We start from the raw sequence: 6,000 nt of genomic DNA, 5'->3' as shown, positions 1-6,000 counted from the left end.
AAGAAAGCTGTTTAAAAATGACGACAACGTCCCCTGAGGGCAATCTGATGACATCTACCAAAATTACAAATAAGCATGTCCTTGGACTGTATAACGCCACTGCTGAGAATTTACACTCCAGCTGGAACCACACATGTGCTACATGACACACGTAGAAGACTTTCTCCCAGCACTGTGTGTTTATAGAAAAAAAGAGTGAAAACCACATAAATGCCCATCAACTGGGAGCTGGTTAAATCAATTATGAGAAATCCACGCAATGAAATATTATACAGTGAGTAAAAGCAACAAGAAAGCTCTTTATTTACAGAGAGAGAAATACCTCAGAATGTTATTATTAAATGAATAAAGCAAAGTGCATAATGGCTTGTTACCAATGGATCATGTGTGTATGTGCATGTGTGTGAAATATGTTTCTGTTTAGAGTCTTTACACTGGCTATTTGCTCTGCTTAAAATGCCTCATTCCCTCACTTCTTTAAGCCTCTGCTCAAATGTTGGCTTCTCAGTGAGGCCTTCTTTGGGCACCTTATCTAAGATTTTTCACACAACTCCATCTTATATTCCCCATCCCTTTCCCCTGATTCATTTTTCTCCTTAGCATTTAACACCATCTAATATGATATAGTTTATGTACTGATACTGTTTCTTAACTATCTCCCCCAGGACAGTGTGAACTCCACCAGGGCAGTGATTTTTTTTACTTGCTTTGTGCATGCTGTGTCCCTGTTCCTATAACGGTGCCTGGTACACAGTAGGCACTCAACAAATGTTGGTTAAATGAGTGAGTGGATCTCTCTCTGAGATCTGAAGCTGCCCATAGGCATGTTCTAGATGGACCACCACAAACAAATGGATTTTTTTTTTTTTTTGCGGTACGCGGGCCTCTCACCGTTGTGGCCTCTCCCATCGCGGAGCACAGGCTCCGGACGCACAGGCCCAGCGGCCATGGCTCACGGGCCCAGCCGCCCCGTGGCATGTGGGATCCTCCGGGACCGGGGCACGAACCCGTGTCCCCTGCATCAGCAGGCGGACTCTCAACCACTGCGCCACCAGGGAAGCCCCTACAAATGGATATTTAAGTGTCCCCAAACTCTTAGAGGCTGCCTTTGAAACACTTCCTATGTATTGGTCCATTTCTTACTGTATCAGTCAGCTATTGCTGCATAACAAATTATCCCAAAGTGTAGACATTTAAAACAATGAACATGTATTATTTCACAGCTTCTGTGGGCCAGGAGTCCAGAGCCTCTTAGCTGGGTGGTTCTGGCTCAGTGTCCCTCGTGATGTTACAGTCAGATTCTTGGCCAGAGCTGCGTCATCTGAAGGCTTGACTAAGGCTAGAGGAGCTGCTTCTGAGATTACTCACACAGCTGTTGGCAGGAGGCTGGAGTCTAGTCAGATTTTGTTTCCTTTTGTTTCCTTTTAGTTTATTTTACTTGGAAATAATTTTAGACTTATAAAATGTTGCAAAAATAGTACACAGAAGTCCCATCTACCTTTGACCCATCTTCTTTTATTTATTTATTTTTTTAAAATTTTGGCTGCATTGGGTCTTCATTGCTGCACGTGGGCTTTCTCTAGTTGCAGCGAGTGGGGGCTACTCTTTGTTGAGGTGCGTGGGCTTCTCGTTGCAGTGGCTTCTCTTATTGCAGAGCACAGGCTTTAGGCACATGGGCTTCAGTAGTTGTGACACATGGGCTCAGCAGTTGTGGCTCGCGGGTTCTAGAGCTCAGGCTCAGTAGTTGTGGCGCACGGGCTTAGTTGCTCTGCAGCATGTGGGATCTTCCCGGACCAGGGCTCCAACCTGTGTCCCCTGCATTGGCAAGCAGATTCTTAACCACTGAGCCACCAGGGAAGTCCTGACCCATCTTCTTTTAATTTAACATTGTTGGTACTGCAGGAAATGAACATTGATGCAACACAATGAACTAATTTAAGATCTTATTCAAGTTTCCCTGATTGTCCTATTGAATACTATTTAACTGGACTATAGATCTTATTCAAATTTCACCATTTTTTCCTCTTAATGGAATTAATATCATTGGATTATTCATCCTATTATAATTATTAACTTAATCTTATTAAATATTAATAGGATGCTGGTCCAGGCTCCCACATGGCATTTCATCTCCTCCAGTCTTGTCTTCCACGACCTTGACAATTTTGAAGAGCACTGGTCACCTTTTTTTTTTTTTTTTTTGCGGTACGCGGGCCTCTCACTGTTGTGGCCTCTCACTGTTGTGGCGGAGCACAGGCTCCGGACGCGCAGGCTCAGCGGCCATGGCTCACGGGCCCAGCCGCTCCGCGGCATGTGGGATCTTCCCGGACCGGGGCACGAACCCGTGTCCCCTGCATCGGCAGGCGGACTCTCAACCACTGTGCCACCAGGGAAGCCCGGTCATATATTTTGGTAGAATGTCCCTCAGTTTGGGTTTGTCTGATGTTTGCTCGTGATAAGATTAAAGTTAGGCATTTGGGAGAAGGATGCCATAGAAATGATGTGTTCTCAGGGCAACTGATAGAGGGAGGTACATGATGTCAATGTGTGTCATCACTGATGATGTTAACCTTGATCACCTGGTTACAGTGGTGCCAGCCAGGAGTCTCCACTGGAAGGTAATTCACAAGTATCTTGGGGGAGATTCAGTGAGATGATGCACATACCCTGCTTCTCCTCAAACTTTTGCCCACTGACTTTAGCGTATGGATAGATGTGGAAGATCAAACCAACAGGACAATTCCCAATTTTCTAACTTAGGCACAGTTGATGCCCCATCCACATCCCCTCAGCGCACCTCAGACATCACCTATTGTCAGTTCCTGAATCTTGTAAGTTTTGGGTGTTCTCTGGGTGGGCACTGAACTTGGTCAGCACGTGGGGGAGCCATTGCCCCAGGAAGGGACCGTCAGGTATTGATGGATAAAGGGAGAGACAATTCCGAGGTATGTCCTATAGGAACACCTTCTGCGTTGCCCCCTCCCTGCTCTGTCTCACTTCCCTCCCCTGTCTCACTTCCCTCCCACCCCTCCTGGGGCTTCCTCTGCTCCTACATGAACTATCAGTCCCTAGACCTTGTCTCTGGGGCTGTGAAAAACTGGTGTTCAAGGCATTCTCATGAGCTTCAGCTTGGATGCAAGGATGCTTTTTTTTTTTTTAACAGCTTTATTAAGATATAATTCACACACCATACAATTCACCCCTTTAAAGTGTACAATTCATACTGTTTTGTTTTGTTTTGTTTTTTGCCGTACGCGGGCCTCTCACTGTTGTGGCCTCTCCCGTTGCGGAGCACAGGCTGCGGACGCGCAGGCTCAGCGGCCATGGCTCACTCCGCGGCATGTGGGATCTTCCCGCACTGGGGCACGAACCCGTGTCCCCTGCATAGGCAGGCGGACTCTCAACCACTGTGCCACCAGGGAAGCCCAATTCGTACTGTTTTTATTCTGTCCGTTTTTAGTATATTCACAGAGTTGTGCAACCATCACCACAATCTAATTCAGAACACTTTCACTCCCCTAGAAGAAAAACCCGTCCTCATCAGCAGACCCTCCCCATTCCCCCTCCACCAGCCCCTGGCAATGACTAATTCACTTGTGGTCCCTGTGGATTTGCCTGTTCAGGATGTTTCATATAAATGGAATCATACACCTTCTGTTTGTGTGTGATTCTGTGGCCTTCTGTGTCTGGCTTCCTTCACTGAACGTCATGTTTTCAAGGTTCTCCCACGTGTCACATGCATCAGTGCTTCATTCCTTTTTAAGGCTGAATAATATTCTATTGTACGGGTGCACCACATTTTGTGTATCCATTCATCCATTGATGGATGTGTGGATTGCTTGCACTTTTTGGCTATTAGGAATGATGCTGTTATGAACCCTGCTGTATACATTTTCACATAGATGTATGTTGTAATTTATCTTGGATATACACAGGAGTGGAATTGCCAGATCATGGGGCAACTTATGGAGGAAGGGGATGCTCCAAGCCCCCAGGCTGGCCAACTGTAACTGCTGTCTCTGATTATCTGTTTCTTATGGAATTATTGGTTTGCCTCTTCCACTGGAAGATCAGCTCCACCAGGACAGAGATTTCCCTCTGTTTTTTCACTGCCAAGGTGTCCCTAGGGTCTAGCACAGTGCCTGGAATGTAGCAGGTGCTGGGTAAATAAGTCAAAGATCAAAATGAGTCCCATCCGGAGCTTAGCGCAGGGCCTGGCACACAGTGAACACAGGGTACCTGTAGCTACTGGTTTTACTGCCAAAATAACTTGGGGGCAGGGCGGGGGGGTCCTAGGCCGGTTCTGTCAGTTGTGTCCCTGCCTGAGTCTGTTTTTGGTCTCCTCCCCAATCACCACTCCTGCCTTCTTTCCTGGGAGGATCCCCCAGGCTTTCTCTCTTGTCCTCCCCATCTCCCTTCTGATGGCTCTTCACGGGCCTGGACCACTTTCTCTTTTTATGTCTGGTCGTTTGCATCTTTCTCCTCTCTGTCACTCTCTCTGTTTCCCTCTCTTTTTCCCCCTGTATCTCTCTCCTCCCCCGCCCCCTCCCTCTCTCTGCCCTTTCTCTCCTGGTCCTCTGGGATTCTCCCCCTTGGAGACTCTGTGTGTCTGTCTTTGTCTGTCGGTTTCTTCCCCCTTTTTCTCATTTCCCTCTCTCCCTGCCTGCCGGACTTCTGGTCTGTCTTTATCTCCATCTCTTCCCCTCTGTCTCCTTCTCTCTCTCTGTCTCTGACCTTCTGTGTCTCTGGTTCTCCTTCTCTCTTCCTCTCCACCTCTGTCTCTGCCTTTCTGCTCCATCTGACCCTGTGTGCATCTTTGTCCGCTGTCTCTGCCTCTCTCTGGGGTTCTCCCTCCCACCTCCCTGCCCCCATCCCCTTTAAGTGCACAAGGCAGGGAAAAGCAGCCCCGCGGATCTGGGGACACTCCCTCCTTGGTTGCCTGGGTGCTGGGGCCGGGGAGGGGCTGTGGGCTCATTACTCTAATGGTATCTGCAGTGGGCGCACAGCTGGCCCAGGAAATGGGCCACTTAAGCCTATTGGAGCTGATGGCAGCCTGCGGCCACTTCTCCCCTGCTGCTTTCAAGCAGAGCTGGGAGAGGGGAGTGAGCGGGGAGAGGTGGGGAGAGGGAAGGGGAGGGAAGGGAAAGAAAGGGGAAGGAAGTGAGAGGGGGAGGGAGGAGAGGGGAGGGAGGAAATGTGGGAGGAGGATGCCTCTCCGTTTCAGGCCTGGGATGTCCTGGGAAAATGCACTGGGCTGGCTCGGAGGGGCAGGAGGCTGGACCCCGGGCCCCAGGAGCAGGGCCCCCCTTGTACACACAGTTGCACACCCCAGAGAGCACCACCCAAGGCTTTCCACTCAGGGACACCCCACGGCCCGTCTCCCCAACCCCCATGATCACAGATGTCATTAGCACAAACATGCACCAGGACACAGGCACAGACCCTCACCAATGGACACAGATGAACAGGTCACGTGCACACTCACACACTCACGCTCACACACAGCATTGAGACGCACGGAGAACTGAAAAGGACACGCACTCAAGTAGGTGTCTCGCACACAGCCAGGCACACGCTTACAGGCTGGAGATGCACAGATGGGACAGAGCGACCACATCAAATACACACGGGCCGCGAATTCCCCTTCACACACCCTCACGCCATGGTCAGGCGCGATCCGTGCCACAAAGATCCACGGATTCACAAACACACGAGCACACGCAGAAACAGCGACATCGGTAACAAAGGACACACACAACCACAGCCAGCCACGTTGGTCCACCCCAGCCTCTGCTCACGGCATGTGTCACCAGGCGGAAAAGCAAGCCTCAACCTGGCCTGATCCGCCCATTTTTTTTCCTCAGAGAAGCTGGAGATCCGGATTTTTATGTGAAACCACTTAAAAAGAAGATAAAGAGTGTGCAGCCCAAACCAGGAGAACTGATGGTCTAGACCTCAGCCTCCAGTTTGCAAAAGGGCCCCTAGTCGCACATGAATAGC

This window comes from Orcinus orca, chromosome 3 (assembly GCF_937001465.1).
Source record: "Orcinus orca chromosome 3, mOrcOrc1.1, whole genome shotgun sequence".
Lineage (NCBI taxonomy): Eukaryota > Metazoa > Chordata > Mammalia > Artiodactyla > Delphinidae > Orcinus > Orcinus orca.
Note: the sequence above shows the minus strand (reverse complement) of the source record.